The sequence below is a fragment of the Crocodylus siamensis genome, chromosome 3 (assembly GCF_052110815.1).
Source record: "Crocodylus siamensis isolate JL-2025a chromosome 3, ASM5211081v1, whole genome shotgun sequence".
Taxonomy (NCBI): domain Eukaryota; kingdom Metazoa; phylum Chordata; order Crocodylia; family Crocodylidae; genus Crocodylus; species Crocodylus siamensis.
This window is the reverse complement of record NC_143397.1, coordinates 100,441,100-100,460,130: the sequence shown is the minus strand read 5'-3', so window position 1 is coordinate 100,460,130 and position 19,031 is coordinate 100,441,100. Positions and strand designations below refer to the sequence as shown.

Here is a 19,031-nt window from a genome sequence, read left to right as displayed (position 1 = left end):
AGTTGAAGCATCTTTGGCTCTCCTGAATGTCACATGAGCTTCTTTAGGGTGCAATACTTCCAACCACAGATGTTCAAAAAGTATTACCAGAGCCTGCAAAAATCATGACTTGTCTAAAATTACTGGTTTCTTAGTTTGGAATCTTTAAAAATTGATCTTCTGCTTTCAGTCTTTACAGTGAAGTTACTTTACATTTTTCATCTTGTGAAGCCATCATAATTAGAAATTATTCTGATAGTCTTCTCATGGTTCCAGCTGCTAGTGCTTTGAGAGAAAACGCCAAACATTGCAACACTTGTGATAGAGTCACAATAGATGGCAGTGTTGTTGATGCTTCCTCTGTTTTACCTCAACAGTACTTCCAGTCTGAGGTACATTTGGTGACTCAGCCTATGTGCCTGCACAGCAGGCAACAAGCTCTTCCTCTACCCTTGTGAGAGGTAGCCCAAAATTCCTGGGCAGAAAGGAATATTCAGGCCCCAGGTGCTGACAGATGTGCAGCTCCCTGGGCTAACTCATGGTACTTTACGGAAAGCACCATGAGTTAGATCAACCCTCCCAACCCAACAGATGTTTGCTGTTGGATCAGGAGGGTGGAGGATTGAGCTCTACTTTGCAGCTGATCCAGTGAGAGATAATGTGTGTCTGCAGCTTTTTCCCTTAGCCCTCCCTACCCTCACCAGCTCCAGTCCTGTCTCAGAACGGGAGCGGGGAGGGGGGTCCATTTTGGGGTTTGCCTAGCCTATGATGAAGTCAGGGGATGGGCTCCGATCTACCCACCCTATCCTTCAGCACATGCTGGGCAAACCCCAGCTGGAACTCCCTTCCTTCCCTTCCCCCACTCCCATCCTGAAGACAGCACTAGGGAAGTCTCCCTGTCCCACCCCCAGCAAACATTAAGAGAAGTTAATGAGGGTACTGTGCTTTGGAGTGCGTTCATCTGAACCGTCATGTAATGAGGATTCATTTGTTATGTGGTCAGCAGTTATGCCAACTGCCATGAAAACTTCAGGAGACCCAGTATTTCTAAGTCAAAATAACTCCAACTCACCAACTCCTGATTTAACCCTCAAACATCCAGATTTTCCCAGCTGGTAAGTCTGTGGAGGGGAAGGGGCAGAATGGAGGAGATCGAAGTCCCACAGTGAGGGAGGTAATGGGAGTGGGGCAAGCAGATGGGGCCACAGGGCTGGGGCAGGTTGTCCAGAGATGCGGGGGGGCAAGGGGTGTCGGTTGCACCCCCGTGGGAGGCATGTGCCCCCCATGGGGCAGAGGCGGGCTCAGGTCACTGTGGGCTTGGGTCTCTGCGTCCTGGTGACTTTGCCTCAGGAGCTCAGCTGTTTGACACCATTGCTGCCCACCTGGCAGGCGGCAATGGCACTGTGTGGCTCGGCTCCTGGAACAAAGGCAATAGGATGCAGAGACCCAAGCCCACAGTGGGTAGCCTGTTTCTGCCCTATGGGGGGCATATGCCCCCCATAAATCCCCCAGTGTGCACACAGCTGCAGGGAGCTATGCCTTGCCCCCCACTCCCTCTGCACTTCTGGATGACCTGCCCTGGCCCTTCATTCAACCCAACCCCTGCTCCTGTCCTATTCCCTCCCTCACCACAAGGGCTTTGGATTTCCCCCTGCCCCTTCCTCTTCACTGTCTGTGTGTCTGCTTCTCACTCCCAAGCCACAGCCTCCACCTCAGCCCGCTGCCGCTTCATGGCAACTTCAGGGCTGGAGGTTCCCGCTGGGCTTGAAGCAGGGTGCGGGGGGCTCCCCCTGCCAGCGACTGCCTGGTGCTGCCCCTCACTCCTGACCCACAATACCCTGCATCCTGCCAGGGTGTGCAGGGTCCCTCCCTCCCTGGGCTCCAAACCCCCCTGTCCACACCCACAGCCCCCCACACCTTCACAAATAACTGCCCTCCCCCCACACATTTCAAAAATAGCATCTCATTATTTACATGCCAATTTCTTGAATGCTTTAAGAAAGAAAAGAAAAGAAAAAAAAAGCATCTTGTGATTTTTGGCACGGTGGAGTTGGCAATAGTGGGTTGGGCACTTTTTAAAGCCCTGTGCAATTTTTGTCAGTGCACAGCTGTAGGGCGCTTTCAGTGGCTGATCATGCAACAAAACATCACTCCTGTTTCCTCTTATTCCCTGCCATGATTAGGGTGAAACTGATGGAGGAGCTTTGCTTTTACTGTTGCTATTTGTTGGCACCAAGAGAAACAATGTGATGCATGTGGTAATTAGCTGTTGATGTGGCCTAGCAGCGAATTACTACTCCATGCTCCTCAGCAAGAAGGAAGCAAGGGAGAGGGATATTGCTAGACACAAAGGCATGCCCCGAACTATAAAACATGCTTATGCTGTATGTAAGGAGAATATTATTCTTATTATTTACTTGGACTGCCCTGGTGTCATCCCTTTGGACACTTCGAATGGAGGTGCAGACCTGTCTGAACGGTAAGCATGGGTAGTCACATAGTCATCACGTAGATTGATCTTATAGTCATATTCACATAGATTGATCACAATCACATTTTCTGGACCCCTGAGATGTAGTCTGTGGACCCCTAGGTATTTGTAGATCACAAGCTGAAAACCACTGGTCTACGAAGGTGCCTTCTTTCATATGATAAAAGTTGTGTCCGTATCTTTATCTTGATGTGCTTTGGTATTTTGGTTGATTCAGGAGGTCTTGGCCATCAGAGATATTACGGGGGATCATTACATGGTAGTGGCTCTTGTTGACCCCTTACCCTGCCTTCTGACTCCGAGACAGACATGCATAATTGGGGGGTGGGAGGGGGACACCCTCACCCACTCCCCCAGCTGCAGTTAAGCCCAAAGCAAACCAATCCCACCCCCACTCTTCTGCCAACAGAGGGGTCCCCCGGCCAGCTCCTTTGCCTTCACTGTTTTTTCCCTTGCAGGCTGGCAGAGCTGCAGCCTGCCAGGGGTTGCCTGGGGGCCCTGTGCCCCACACCCCCATACTGTGGGGCCTGGGGCAGAATTGGCCAGTGATGTTTACAGATGGGTCCTGGTTGAGAACCGCTGCCCTAGGACAACCCCTTTCTTCTGCTAACAGGGAAGACCCCCAGGAAGAACCTGAGGGAAAACCAACATCCCCGCTTTCCTCTGCCAAGGCGACTTCCCCCCCACCGCGCCAGGAAGAGCCCTGGGGCCAAGCAAGTCCCCTCTCCCTTTCCCCTTTCGGAAGCGGGCTCCGTGCTCCCGCCGCCAGGAGCTCGGGTGAGGCGGGGTAACCTGAGCGGTGTCAGGGCTCGCCGCGCGCCCTCGCTCGCTCCCGCCCCTCGCTCCTGCATTTATTATTCCGGAGCGGCAGGGAGGGAGGCAGAGGGGGCCCGGTCTCGGTCTCGGTGTCGGCAGCTCCCGCCCAATTCCGCAACTGTTTCCCAGAGTTGGCTCCGGGCAGAGGACAGCGCCGCCGCTCTCCACAGCGGCGCGGCCGGAGGTGAGGCGAGGTAGGTAGGAGGCGCGCGGGCGCGGGCGGCCGGGACCAGGGCCGGCACGGCTGCGGGGCGGCGGGTGAGGCCCGGCCTGCCGCCCCCGGTTGCGGGAGCCGGGCGCAGGGCAGGGAGAAGCGCAGCCCGCAGCTGCCGGGGCCCCTGCGGCTCCCGCCCCGCGCGGCTGCGGGTTGCGGCGGGGGGCCCGGGGCCGGCTGGCTGCTCCGGCTGCAGCCCGCTGCCGCTTCATGGCAACTTCAGGGCTGGAGGTTCCCGCTGGGCTTGAAGCAGGGTGCGGGGGGCTCCCCCTGCCAGCGACTGCCTGGTGCTGCTGGTCGTTGCCGGCGTCGTCGTCGTCGTCAGATCATAGTATTATTACCATTATCATTAATAATGATGATGATATCATTAATCATCATCAAGATCCTCATGGTCATTTTCATTAATAATAATGCTAGTTATGATATAATTATTATTATCCACAAGATCATCATTAATAAGGATGATGTCATTATTATCATTGTCCTCAAGATCATTATCTTTTTAATAAGGATGATGTCACTATTGACATTGTCCTCAAGATCATTATTAATAATGATGTCATTATCATCATTATCCTCAAGATCATCAAGAATGATGATGTCATTATAATTAATGTAATCAATATCATCATCCTTATTATCAATATCATTGTTATATGTCATTGTTATCACGTTATATATCATCTTGCTGTATTTCATTATTATAATGGTTTTTATATTTCATTATCATGTTTTCCTTCACCATTATTATGTTTGTATTATTATTGCCATTATTATCACCAGCAGGCATTATTGTCATTACTCTTGCATCATTACTATTGTTATTCCAGTAGCTAATGGGATCCTAATAGACAAATGGAATCAGCCCTAATAGGTGCATGATCTCCTTGCTTCCCCTCCCCCCAAATATGGATCAAAATGGGACTGCTTGGATGTCTGAACTGAGTGGCAGCCCCCTTTGCCCCCCCCTCCCCCCTCCCCCCCAACACCAGCCAGCTGCATTACTCTTGGAGTTCACGCCTGTCTGCACTGGGTCCAGAGTGCCTGGGTGCTGTTTTTTTGCTGGACATCATTCCCATTCTCCATGGTCTGGCTGTTTCTAGATGGCTGGTGGGGGGAGGGGGGCAGGAATCAAGCCCAAGTCCTAGAAAGAAACTGAATTTTGAGAACTGATCCACAGGGCCCTGGGCTTCCCAAGCACTTGCACCCTCTGTGCAGTTCATGGTGCTTCTGAAAGTTGCTTGCATTTCTACCAGAGACGGTTACAAGGTGGTGCAGGGATGCAGCCATTTGTGTGGCTAATGGAATCTAGGCACTCTCCTGAAGGTGCAAAAGTGGGGTTAAGCTCTGGGCTTTCAGCCTTGCACTGAGCTGTGTCTCAATCCCCAGAACAATGTTGGAGGGCAGTACCTTTTCATCTCAGCAGCACAGGTAGAGTTTATCCCTTCATCATGATTTCAGTGAGGAAATCCAAGGCTGTGACTATTGAGATGTGATCAGTCTTTCAGCCTTGCATTGAAATCCCCCCTGATTCTAGGATGAGCTCATAGCTTGAGCATGTCAGCTGGTATTCGGGCCTCGTGAGTGTTTTGCAGAGGTTTTGTGTATGCGATCGGGCAAGGATTTATTTCACTTCACTTTCGCCATTCTGCTGTCTTGACTCAACAGCTTTGGGAGCTCTGTAAGGTGCACATCAGCATGTGTTGTGCTGCTTAACTTTATCTTGGCTGAGGAGGGTGAGCTGATGGATGTTACAGCTCACAATGTCTTAAGTCACTGTGGGTAGCTGAGAGAGATCCTCTGGTGCATTTAAAATGTTTGCTTAATATGCATTGTATGTCCTCCTGGAAAGGCAGTGTCTGGATGGGTTTCCTTGTTTGAGGTCATTGCCTGTCATCCTGTCAGATTTAATAGAGAATTGCTGGATTTGAAATGTTTAATTTCAAGGTGATATTAACATGGGTAAAACAACCCTCAGTTGTAAAACTGCCACCCAAAGATTGATTTCATCACTCAGGTGAGCTCTTCAGTAAATTAGCCCAGATTTATAGAAGAGATGAACAAGAGTTCAGAGTGTTTGTGCCTATTGATTTTTCTTTTCCTTCCCTGTGTATGTGTAACGTGAGCACTAACATGAGCTGCATGTATATGTTTTGAGTCTGATCAGGCTTTTCTTGCATGCTCAAATTCAGTGAGAGTTTTGGCTAAGCCATGAATTACAAGGGCAAGCTCTGTGAAAAACACATACCTAGTATTTCTTGACTTAGTATCATGAGCAGTTGACGTTTGAGTGTAGGATGGATTAATTCATGTGTGGTTTGTTTGATCTGAATTGCCTGCAGAAATCCAATTCTGCAACTTGGAACACCCACTGAATTAGTAAGCTACACTGATACTGTATTTGTGGCAAGCTTCACCAGGAAATGACATGCCTTTGCAACGCCTACCGTTATCCCTATTATTACCATTCTGTCTGTGATTTTTGTCTTTTCAACATGTTGAAATACTGATTTGCAGATAGGTGGTTCTGACTTCAGTTGACCAACCAGAAACTCATGTGCAATAGCAGAGCGAACAGGTTTGTTTAAGCTGTCAAAATTCCTGTTCCTGTGCTGGGGGAATAGAGAGTGAATGCTGATCACGGTGATGTTGGTTCATTTGTATTTTGCTTCTGTATTGTTTTAACATTGTCTCTTTTCCACTGATTTCTACTGATGGGCTATTTCTTGCTTTTCATGGGTTTATTTATCTCCTTGTATGGCCTTTAAAATGTAGGTTGACAGATAATTTTTAATAGATGTACACAATTTTAGTAGCTCTTAATTCAATTTGATCTATGGTCAAAATATTTTTCAGCCTCTTGCCTAGAGTAAAGGGGAAATAGACCTTGTAAGTGCTCTGAAAGTCAGAAAACTTAGGCTGCCTATTCAAAGGGGGCATAAGCTCCAGAGGCAAGGAATGTGTATGAAACATACCTTGTTCCCATTGCCATATGAATATAGAAAGGACTCTGCATTATTTCCAGTGTCAGGGTGTGCCAGTACCTTCCATTGAGTTGCATCATCTGCTTCTTGAGTCTGAAAGCCCTACAGACAAATATAGTTACGTCTGACAGAGGAATGCTTCCCTATTAAAAAGGGGAGACTGAAATTCAAGTGCCTAAATATGGAAGAGATCAGACAGTGCCTTGTAAATGTCATTAGCCAGCACCATATCACAGAGGAAGTAACTTGCCCACAAAGAAAGTACACTAATTTCCATTGGCTAGAGATGGCTTATGCTGTGCATCAAGTCCATAATTTAGGAGAAGTTGCCTAAATCTGATAGAAGGACAGTTGAATTCTTTGATAACTATCTGTTTTTCTTGTCACCCATTTTCTTCCATTCCTAAGGAAAAAGTTGCCCATTGCATGGTCAAAGAATATTTGAAAGAGGTGTTCTCTTTGGTTTAATCCCTCACATTAATGGGTATGTTGTTTATGTGTTGAGATTTGGGGTCCAGACACAACAGGATACATCATGGGGGGGGGGGCGGTACCTGTCTTTGCACCAAATTCTACAGACTTCACCATTTTCAGTTGATCTCCTTGGTCAGATCTCAAAAGTTTCAAAATGCAGAAGCACGTATAATCACATTAAGGACTCACTAAACACAGTTCTCTTCCAACATCAATATAAATTGGGAGCAACACTTTTGAAGTCAATGTAGGTAACCTGGCATAAAACTCTTGTGAGCAAAGAGTCAGATCTGTTGACCTCAGCAGGAACTGTGTATTCCTATCTGAGGACAGAATTTGGTCTGTAGAGAGGTGCATTTTAATTGGCAGCTGTCCTAGACCACTAAAGCACAGCTTTCTAAAATGAAGTGTAATTATGAGCTACAGCAGCCAACAAATGCAGTGCTGTCTTTAATCAGTGCAATTCCTATTTATCAGCATGCCAAAATAGGAGAGATTTGTTTGCAGTAGCTCAAGAATTTTGTGTTCTCTTCTAAAATGATTTTAAACCAAGGGCATGTATGTTTTGCATGACTTGAGGCTGCCTTGCTACAGTAAATTAGTATTCTCCATCAGTCTACTCCATCCTTGTGAAGGATATGTCATTAATTAATTTTGTAGCGAGGCGAATGCAGATTACTGTATTAAAGTTCACATTATTCTAAATGTGTATGTGAACAGTACTTAGAAAATATCTTGAACTTTTCTGCTGTCAGGGAGTATTCACTTCCCTCTATGGTGTGATGTGGGAGATAGAAAAGTGATCTTGCCATTGAAACATTGACCTGGGGCTTGTTTATTTTCCAGTTCAACCACATGCTTCCAGTGTAACCTGGAGCAAGTCTCTTTTAGAGGGAAGAATTTTCAGGAGGGCTCAGTTGTTGCCTAATTCTTCCCCCATGGAAATCAAGGCAAGGCACAAAATGCAACTTTCACTGAAATTTAAATTGGTGCTGAGTACATCTGCTTATCCTACCCTTCTTCCCCAGTTTAGCCAAGTACTTAATCACCTATCTATTTTAAAACACTTCAGTGGGATTACAGTACCTTCCTGAACAGGGGCCTAAATCTCTGAGTTTCAGTCTCCTATCTGTTAATCAGAGATACTCTTGTTTCCCTTGTCTTCTTTGTTTAAGTGGTAAATTGTTCAGGTTTTGATGGTCTGTTAACATGTTTGTAGAGTGCCTTGCACAATGGGGACTCCAGTCTCCGCTGCTGCCTGGAGACTATAGTCCTAATAGAAAAATCAACTGTAACTTGTATCTAAAATAATAGCAAAAGTCCATAGTGTTTTACATACCAATGATTTTAAGTGGAATGTTGTGATCCTATAATATACTGTGTTTTTGATGTACTTTGTTAATCAGTTCTGACTGATCTAAAAACTTCATGGATACGCTGTTTGTTTACCAAAGCAATGGCACCAGAATACTGAGACTGTAAAAAATTATAAGGGCTGTTCTTCTTCAAAAAACAGATTGCTCTTTTTAGAGAAGAGCAATATAATTTTCTATGTATTCATTCTATATACTCCAGAAGTAAGAGAGACTCATAAGGCTATGTGGAACAGAGTGAGTGGTTTCCTTGGTCTCTTAAAAATAAAAAGGAAACCAATAGTGCATTTTAAATAGGGCAGATTTCTTTAGCAAACTTTAAATAGATCTTCAGAAGTGTCAGCAGAGTTGCATTAAAGGCTGACAATAGCACTTGGGGAAACTTGGAAATTGCCACTACATCATAAATCTGTTTTTTAAAATCATAAATCTAATTTGTTTCCTATTTGTTTTAGAATTTCGTTTGCCACTCAGTCTAATCAATCAAAGAGAAGAACAGTGGGCTAGGGAGGATTGATGTTTATTGGTTAACTCACAAGGCTAGGACTCAAATTTGGGATTGTTATTTAGCCCGTGCAAGAGACTTCCTTTGTGATTTTTGGGCAACTGATGTTGCAGGCAGGTGCTTCTATCTACTCATGACCCAGAGTCCAAAGTCCCTTCCAAGAGTAGGAGCCTGCAGCTGTGATCACAGAGACCAGGACTCATTGTTTTCTTTGATAGGTGTGGTAGGTAGAAAAAGGGGTTCTGGGACTGTTTACCCCTTACATATTTATTATTACAGGCAGAGCACTTTTCTGCCTGAGAAGGCTCAAATTCAGCTGTGCCAGGAGAGTGCTTTGCCTCTACACTGTAAGCTAGTTTGGGTGGACCACTCCTTTTGCAGAAGAAAATGCAAGAGCTTTTGGACCAGAGAGAGAGACCATGAACATGATGAGAGAGGGCACTACTCTGGGAGGGTAGAATCCTGGGTTCTGGTCTTTGCTATCCGGACTGTCTGTGCCTTTTACCATAAATGTCATCTGAGAACTCCCCCCACCAAAATAATCCCAGGAGGAGGGATGTCTGGAACTGAACTTGCCCTAACAACTAGGTCCCATGAATTTTGCGTTCTTTTCAGCACAGTGGCCCAAACTTCCTCAGAAAGGGTGGAGTATGTCCCTATTCTGAAGAGCATAAAGCCTCATGGTTAGGGCGCTCTCCTTGGAGGTGTGGATTTGAATCTACTCTAGCTGAGAAGTACGTTAGCACAAGTCCCTCACTTCCCTTGACCTGAAAGAGTTCTTTAGTCACCACAGTACTATGTAAAAGGTAGGCACTGTAAGCTGCTTCTCTGGTCAAGTTTTATAAAAAAGCAACCATGACTACACCGTGTGAGTAGACAATCCCACTTGATCTATGTTAGGTATGTCCTGACTGGGCGTACAGAATTGGGCCTGTCCAGATGCTGCTACATCTACTTTGTGGATTCCAGTGGTGCTGTGGCAAGAGTTAGGCACTGAGTTCTGAGTGATTCTGCCCATGCACAGAACTGCAACTGTAGGCACCTAGAGAATGGCCAGTCTGAACAGGCAGTCTTGGGACTTTCTAGAGTTGGATGGCTTGCTGAGCAGAGGACTTTCAGATTTCATTTAAGTCTGCCCAAAACGTTTGGTACTTAAGTCTTTCTTGGGAGCTGGCCTTTGTATTACTGTCCTCTCCCTCTCTTCTCCAGTTTCTTATAGTTATGTTTGGATAATAAGACTACCTTTGTTTCTCCTACTTGCTTAGATTGTCAACTATTTGGAGACAGAGACTGTCTTATGTATACATACAGTGCCTAGCATATGGGAATCTGGATTTCAGATGGAGTCTTTAAAAAGTGTGTGCTCTCTCTCTCAAGGTATTTTTTGTCACACTCATCTTTATATTGAAATCACAATATGATGTCTGACATCACAGTTATTTTTATATCATAAATTGTGTTGTCATAAACAAAGCATTGTGATTTCAAATCAACCAGAAGGAAATGAAACTTTGGAGGGGAGAGATTTTTGTCTGAATATACATATTTAAAACAAAAGCAAAAGTGCCACCATTAATATTGGATGATATGCAATACATAGCTGTTTACTTTAAGTTCCCACCACATGGGTATTGGAGCAGCATGGAAATCATAGACAATTATAACAGACATTCTGCAGACATAATGCCATGCTCTATTAACCTAATATAATCTTTAATTAACATTTATGGCCTTAAAATTTGTCTACAAGATTAGCTTTGCAATGAAAAGACCAATAAATAATAAAATACAGAACCACGAGAAAAAACAGTAACACTTTCAAAGGTTTCACCAGCAAGTTGTCTCAAGATAAATCCAATAACCTGCCCATGGCTAGTACCTTTTGATTTGGTTGATATATTTCCCTTTTTTTAATTCTTTTTTTTTTTAGAATTACAGATCTCTAAATATCCAAGTTGGGACTGTTCAGCTGTTGGCCCATGGCCATATGCAGCCCATGAAGAGATGATCTGCAGCCCCTGGTCTTGTCTTGACAGAGGCTTTCCTCACTGCTGCAGCCAGGATCGCCAGGCTCCCCCTCCTGTCTCTCTCTCACTTTCGGCTCCTGCAGGGCAGGGTAGGGTGGCACAGCTCAGTATAGCCTTTAGTGCAAGGGAGCTCATAGCACAATACAGTGGAGGAGCCTGCAGCCAAGGAGGTTGGAGGGTGGGGCTGGCCTATCTGCCTGCATGGTGCAACCATGGGGGGAGCTTCCTGCTTATGCATGTAGTGCAGTAGTGGGAAGGGAGGGGGGGGCACCTGCCTACATGGGTGCCAAGGGAGCTTGAACCTGGGAAAGTGAAGAGGAGCTGTAGCCCCTACTATGTGCAGCCCCAGGCCACCAAGCGTTGTACAGCCCTAACCGAAGTGATTCCTGTAATATGGTCTGAGTTCTAGTGGTGCTGGGAGGGGGGTTACAGGGGAGCTATGGTGAATTTTGGAGTAGTTGCAGCCCACCCCCTACCTCCATAGCCCCTCTCTCAGTGCCACTGCCTCCCGCCCTGAGTGCAGCCCAGCTCAGACCCCCCACCAGGAAGAGCCCAGCACAGCCCCCAGTCCACAGCAGTAGCCTGCCCTTTCCCTGTGTGCAGATCTGGGGGACATACCCCCCTATGCCTTCCCAAGGTATGCGCAGGGGTGGGAGCTGCCTGCATCCCCCGGATGAACTGCTTGTAGCTCTGTCCCGCACCCCGCCCTGGCTGTGCAATGCCTGCCTCTACCCCAGCCCTACTCCCTCACTTCTGGGGCCTTGATCTGCCCCTCCGCACCATGCCTGTTCACTCCCTCCTGTTAATGTTAACATTAAAAACAAGAAAAAATGTAAAGGGGTATGTGAGATGAAACTTTGAGACGAGGGGTACACTTGTTAAAAAAGGTTGAAAACCTCTGCTTTATCATATTGGGGGGCCTTGTTATGTTCAGCCTTGTATTAGATACCATGGCGAGCAGGCATATCTCTACCTCATGTTATTTTATACCAGGGGTCATGGTTTCTTTTCATTGTAGAAAAGAACCTGTTACCACTATCAGTGGGAATCTAGGGAACATAGTAGAGGTACCTTAAATAGAACAAAATAAAGGTAAAATAGAGCATGCACGTTATTTTTAGTAGCTTTGTTTTAAGGAAATTGCTTTACAGGATATAATAAGCAAGCATTTATATTGTAGTCTTGTAGGATTCTGAAGTACATTATAGAGGTAAAAAGAAAAGGGAAGACTTTAGAAGGGAAAGTAAAGTGATGCTTTCAACAGGACAAGGAGGAGAGAAAGGGTCTAGAGATCATGGAAATACGACTTCTTTGAACTAAAAGAGAGAAGAATGAGTGTAAGGAGGGGGTGGCATCCTCCCTATCTGTGCAGTGAATGCAACAGTAAGAATAAAACGATTGTTAAGTTTTTTTGTTAATTTATTTTTGGAAAAACAAAGTAAGCCCATCTTCACTTCTTAGTATGTTCTGGATGAAGATCAATACGTAGGAGACCGTGGCCCAAAACGGTTTAATTCACCAGGGGAACAGGAAATATTTAAACATAACACTTATCCCTTCTATTGTAAGTCTTTGGGTTAGGTTTCAGTTCTGAAGCATCCACAGTAGTCAAGGAAGGAATTTAGCTAAGCTTCTCAGTGATCCTTGCACAATGTACTTGCAACATTTGTTTGGGTGGGAGGGTCAGTGGATGGAGGTCTTCCTGGGATTAAAACCCCAAGGTTCCTTGTTGGATCTTGCCTATCTTCTCAGGATCAGTTGCAATACTATCAGTATAAATTTGCTTTATACTGTATTCCCTTTCCTGCTGAGGTGGGATAGCTATTCTGGTAATAAGAACTTTTATTCTAGTATCACTGCATTCTCACTATAGACAGTGCACTGATAACTAGACTGGAACAGTTAAAGGTACAACTGTATGTGGAAAAGTCCAAAGGGATCTTTATGCTGGTATAATTGTGTCCCTGTTAGGGAATGCACTGATTTTAATTTTTGCATTAAGAATATCACAACCCTAGCCAAAATGGCTGACTTGGTGCAAAAATTATTTCTAGACCAGGGGTTCTCAATTACTGCACATACTGCCAGTCGGCTGCTGGTCTGCAGTGTGGTTGGCTGCCAGACTGGCAAAGCATGGCCCCCCAGAGCCAGGCAGAGAGGCCACAGCTCCCTTTGCAGGGCCTGAGGAAGCACAGAGTTTGCTCCCTCACCCAGGGGTGGTGGTAGCCTTACTTTTCTGTTGGCCGGAAATTCTACCCGTGGTTGGCTGTGATTGCCGGGCTGCAGTTTGCTGGGGCATGGCATAAAAACTTTGAGAACCCCTGTTCTAGACCACGCCTGGAAGTGAATGAATGTGCAGGAGATGGGCAGTGCAATGGGAATATACATGTACACATACACAAGGTGCATCTAGATGAGTGCGCACATGCAGGTGTGTGAATTTCCCACGGCATAAATGTACCACCACCTTTTGTCCCAGGGTATGCCCCTGCCCTGCAGTCACCCCTGGGTGGGGTAGAGGAGGCTGGAGCCAACAGATGTGCTGGCCCCAGCAGCCTTACTTGGGGTAGCAGTGGCACCAGTCCAGCTGCTTGGAGCTTGGCCAGCCAGAGTATGGCTGTAGCCGGCCAGGCTGTGTTTCTGGCAGCACATGATGTTGCCATGTGTGCTGTGACATTTTTTTTAGTCTTTTTTTTTAATACCAGGATCTCCTGGTGTCCAATTTTTGTACTGTGCTCCAAATTAGCTACACAGAGAACAGATGCACATGCACCACATGTGGTTTTGGTACCTCAAACAGCTTTGAGGAGCTGCAAATCGTACGTGTGTGGTTGTCTGGATGCAGCCACAGAGACTTCCTCCTGTATCAATAGCTGTCAGGATTTAATATTTGATGATTTTATCAACACTGGTACGAGGTCTTTCTTACCCAACAAAACCAAGAAAGATTCTAAGGTTCAACTCACTGTAGCACTAATGTAATTGAGAAAGAGATATTATGTTATAAGATACAGTTAAGATACAGATGAATTTATGGTTTAATAACTGATTTTTTTCTGAGTGTTCAAAAATTTTCGTTGTGCACTTGGATCTTAAATTTTGTGCCTCTGGAGTTCAGAGCAGTTTTTATTGATAAAAATATAGGATATTTTTATCAAAGGGTTTCCAAAATGAGTAATGTAGTGATGCAGCTGGACCCCCATGGCACCTTCCAGCTGCTACTGTGATGCTGGTGTGATTGAGTAGCTGTTACTAGCAGCCTGGTTTTTTTTTGCTCCCACCCTCAAGTCTGCACCTGGCACGCTTACCCTGGTTGCTCTGCCCTAGTTACACTACTGTCCAAGATGCATCTTCTCTTTCCCTAGCCTGGAGGTGTCCTGGTTGTAAGATTTTTCTCCCTTTCTTATACCATTTTTCTCCAGGTCTGTACAAAAAGAAATGCTAGAGACAGGAGCCCCCTAAAAATGGCATCAGTGGTCTACCACAAACTAATTTAGTGTCTGGCACCAAGGATCAGTATGGAAACCAAATAGTTAATGCTAATGAAGTAACAAAAATGTTATTTTACATATTTGTTATTAATAAAAAGAAAATAATTTCATAGTTAAGCAAAAAATCTACTTCATCTAAAAATTATAATACCAATATTTTTTAGCATATTTTACTGTGCGGGAATATATAACCAGTTCTCAGACCATTAAGGGGACCAGAAGTGTCAAGAAAGCCTAAATCCCAAGCATACCTCTTTGTTTCTAATAAATAGGTCATTTTCTTCTACTTTTAGTGCTTCCCCCTCTTTTGAGAGTAAGTGCAAGAAAAGATTTCTATACACCTACCTATGAGACTGTACTCCCATGTTGTTATGGAAACTACTATCAGTGGTTTGATAGACTTTATTTGACCTGATTTTTAAACATTTGAAGACATTTGCAAAGTGACAAGGAAATAGTGGGATGTGTCACAGTTCCAATTATTCATATGTTTTTAATCCTACTTGTATAGCACAGCTTATTTTGATTTAGAAGGAAAAAAAGCATTAATGTGTCAGGGGAAAAAAGTGTCAAGACTTCAGAGAGACTATGATTCACGTGCAGAAAGATCATATGTAGGCAGGAGAAAAACTAACTTAATCTTTTTAAACAAATTTGTAACTGTGCATTCAAGTTTCAAAGTGCAATTGTTTTAGAATTATACAAAGTTAGGGTTGGAAGGGACCTCAGGAGGTCATCTAGCCCAGCCCCCTGCTCAAAGCAGCTCCAGTCCCAACTAGATCTTCCCAGCCAAAGCTTTGTCTAGTTAAGTTTTGAAAGCATCCAAGGATGGAGCTTCTACCACCTCTCCAGGTAACCTGTTCCAGTGTTTTACTACACTCCTAGTGAAAAAGTTCTTCCTAATATCTAACCTAAACTTCCCTTGCTGCAACTTGAAACTACTGCTCCTTGTTCTGTCATCTGCCACCACTGAGAACAGTCTAGCTCCGTCCTTTTTTGAGCCCCCATTCAGGTAGTTGAGGGCTACTATTAAATCCCACCTCAGTCTTCTCTTCTGCAGACTAAATAAGCCCAGTTCCGACAGTCTTTCCTCATAAGTCATGTCGCCCAGCCCCCAAATCATTTTTGTTGCCTTCCACTGGACTCTGTCCAATTTGTCCACATCTGTTCTGCAGTGGGGGGCCCAAAACTGAACACAGTACTGCAGATGTGGTCTCACCAGTGCTGAATAGACAGGAATAATCACTTCCCTTGGCCTACTGGCAACACACCTACCAATGCAGCTGAATATGCTATTAGTTTTCTTGGCAGCAAGGGCACACTGCTGGCTGAGTGTGCACTCTATGCCGTCTTCCAGGTCGTTGATGAAGACAGTAAACAAAACTGGCCCCAGGGCCAACCCCTGAGGGACTCCACTTGATACCAGCTGCCAACTAGACATCAAGCCATTGATTACTATTCTCTGAACCCGATGCTCCAGCCAGTTTTCTATCCATTTTACAGTCCATTCATCCAGCCCATACTCCCTTAACTTCCTTGGGAGATGCTGGGGGAGACCGTATCAAAAGCCTTGTTAAAATCAAGATACACCACATCCACTGGTCTCCCCACATCCACAGAGCCAGTCACCTCATCATAGAAGGCAATCAGGTTGCTCAGGCATGACTTGCCCCTGCTGAATCTCATGCTGACTGTTCCTATCACCTTTTTTTTCTTCTCCAAGCACTTAGAAATGGATTCCTTGAGGATGTGCTCCATGATTTTTCCAGGGATTGAGGTGAGGTTGGCTGGTCTGTAGTTCCCTGGATCCTTAATTGTTTGCAGAACATTGTTGAGACTAAACAGGTCAGATTCTCAGCTGGAATAAACTGGTTTAGCTTCACTGGCTTCAGTGAATCTATTACAAACCTGTTTACAACAGCTGATGATATGAATAAATGTGTTTTAAGAAATGTAGAAATGCCCCTTTTTAAGTGTAAGATGCAACAGGAACTTTGCTTATTTTTATGATCATCAAGAGGAAAAGTGAAATGAAACCATGTCTTGACTACAACATTTCTTTGGAGTTCCTTAGCTGTCTCATTTTAACTGATGATATTTAAAGCAAACTTTCAAAAGATAATTAACTGTTTTCTTCCATGAGAGCAAAATAATCCCAATCTGCTATTCAGCTTGTTTTTTTTTAAATTGGAACCTTTACCTAAAAATCATATTTCACTATTTTTTTTCTCGGAACAGTGACAAAGCTCCATGTGCTATGGTGAAACACCTCCATCTTGAAGTCTCTTCACTAGGTTTAAGGGACAGCATAAAAACAACTCTTTTTGTTCTTCTTTTTTCCCATTAGCAGTATGACTTCCAATGTATGTCGCCAGTCTCCCATTTACTTGGATCATTTTATCTCAGCATTCCTGATGTTTTATGCTTTAATTGTGAGACCTAGTTTCAAACACTGACTTTAGTTATAAGTGTAATAGGATTTAGAGAGGAGAGGAAGACTTATTAGGTTGTTTTAGTACATTTCCGTGACAATGCAGGATTGTTTGCCGTACACAGTCACCTCTCAGAACTAAGTTTGATGGTACCCTCCGTATCCCAAGGGACTGAGGGCAGGAACCCCGGCAGAGGTTTTTGAAAGAGAGTATTGATTTTTTTTGCGTGTCCTGAAATCCTTTAAATTAAAGAGTTCAGTTTGCATTGAAAGAGTGCTCAGCACTCTGTTAAGGTCAAGCCTCTTAATATCTTTCAGGACTGGTAACCAAAATCATTACTCAAGTTTGAAAACTCAAACAGTGACAGAAAGGAAGGTTTCTGCTTGGTTGGTTTTTAAGTTGCTTATAAAGCCTACGCTTACTCTCATCATGACAAGTAGATAGCTTTAGTTGGCATGGTTGATGAAGAGGACCAGAAACAAAAGGAGTACAGTCATTCAAAAAGCTCTGTTGCCAGAAGGTTGCGGAGAATTATTCTAAACTGCATTAAACATTAAGTGTAAAAATTAGTTGAATTTGAGGAACATTAATGCCTCTAATCCCTGCTGAAGACCTTTGGAGAACCAAGTCATTTGAAAGCTCAGTGTGGAGAAGTTTTGTTTTTGAAATTGCTGAGGAAAAAGGCTGAAGGAAATACCAGAGCTGGAGTTGTCACTGGAAGGTTGGCAACAGATTGTAACCTGTATTTGCGGATTCTCAGATCTAGATCAAGACCCTCAATGAGCAGCACTTACCCAAATCTAGCTTAGTCACTGGACAGCACTTGACTCTACAAATGCTCTTGCTGCTTTCAAGATATTTTTCTGCATGGGTAAGGATATCAGACTCTACTTCAGTATTTGATGACTCGGTGAGTGTGTCATTACATGAGACATTTATTACAGAACTTGCCTGATTAGCTCCACAGTAAAACATCACCATCTACACATGTGGTGCTATTAGGATGGGAGGATAGTACTGTCAAATGCAGGTACTATGTTATGGCAGAGTTATTTGCTGGTAGGCTGATCCTCAGGGCCTCCTGCCAGCTGGAGCTGTTTCACCACTGCTCAATGTGCTGTGGTCCTGGGCGCATGGGCAAACACCATGCCTGGGAGCAATCAACTCTCATGCGAACTGCCCCAGAGTTTATTTAGGTGCCTCAGTAGCACATGTAGATGTGCTCAGTCAGTCTTGGTAATAGTCTTTCAGAATTACTTTGATTAATACAACTGTTTTTAGGGTTTCCTCCTCAAGCTTTTATATCAGAGGCCAAATTTCTTCTCCTCTTCATAAAGTGTTCTCCAGCATATTTTGTCTCTCCATTGCTTTCTTTGGACTTTCCATAGTTCAGAGGTTTCAGCTTTTAAAACAGCAAACTTTTTGAGTTAGAGAGAGAGAAAGAGACTCTCCACTCATTCTTGATTCTCTGGGAACAGGTGAGAAACAGAAGTTCAGACATCTCTTGCTTTCTGTTCTTATCAATCTGGCATGCTTGTTTACCCTGTTGGCTCTGGCAAAGGATATGGCCTATTATAAACCTCCTTCAGCTGGAGCAGTGGAATCTTCCTTTGAAGATTACAGGACTGCTCTGTCCAGTGCTCCAGTCCGAAGCTCTAGATTTTGAAAGGAGAAATAAAGGCAGCCCTGTCTACACTAGAAATCTTTACCATTATAATCATGTCCAGCAGGGTGTGTTGTTTTGAAACAGCATTCCTATATTGGCAAATGTTCTAAGAAGGTGACAACGAATACTTTTAGTACAGTTAGTTTAATTTAATAAATTAGCATAAGCTCTACTGGCAAAAAGCACTCTTCTACCATCATAGGCTGCATCTATACTGTACTAGGAGGAAGTGCCAATATTCCTGGTGGTAAGGATGTTAGCTTGCCTGCAATCTGACAAGCAGCTGGGATTTTTTTTTTTATAGTGCAGATATTGTTTAAATCAATCAAAGGGTCAAAATTTGGATGATTTACCTTACTTTTATGGCTCCAGGCTCATGCACATATAACACTTAGTTCATAAAAGATGCTGTGAGCTGCTGCACAGCAGCTCCCCCTCCCATTTTAAAGGAGAAATGTATATTTGCCATGCCCAGTAGGTCCTCTCCTGCCTCGGGCGATGCAAGGTGCACCTCATTCAGGGTCATCTCACTTTTATGTTCAAAGCTATACCTTTTGGTCCTTTTGGACTTTGTAC

General features: G+C 44.4%; 1 protein-coding gene across 10 annotated transcripts in view; it reads left to right on the top strand.

The window, feature by feature from the left end:
• Nucleotides 1-19,031, top strand: part of PALM2AKAP2 (PALM2 and AKAP2 fusion) — a 472,880-nt gene that overhangs the window by 298,863 nt on the left and 154,986 nt on the right. The window contains exon 1 of one of the 10 annotated variants that reach the window (XM_090038877.1): nt 3,325-3,480. The exons of 8 other annotated variants lie outside the window; for them this stretch is intronic. The gene's annotated coding sequence lies outside the window, so the exon portion shown is untranslated. Of the gene's footprint in view, nt 1-3,324; nt 3,481-19,031 lie in introns of those variants that run through there. One more of the 10 variants, XM_090038879.1, reaches the window with a different exon arrangement.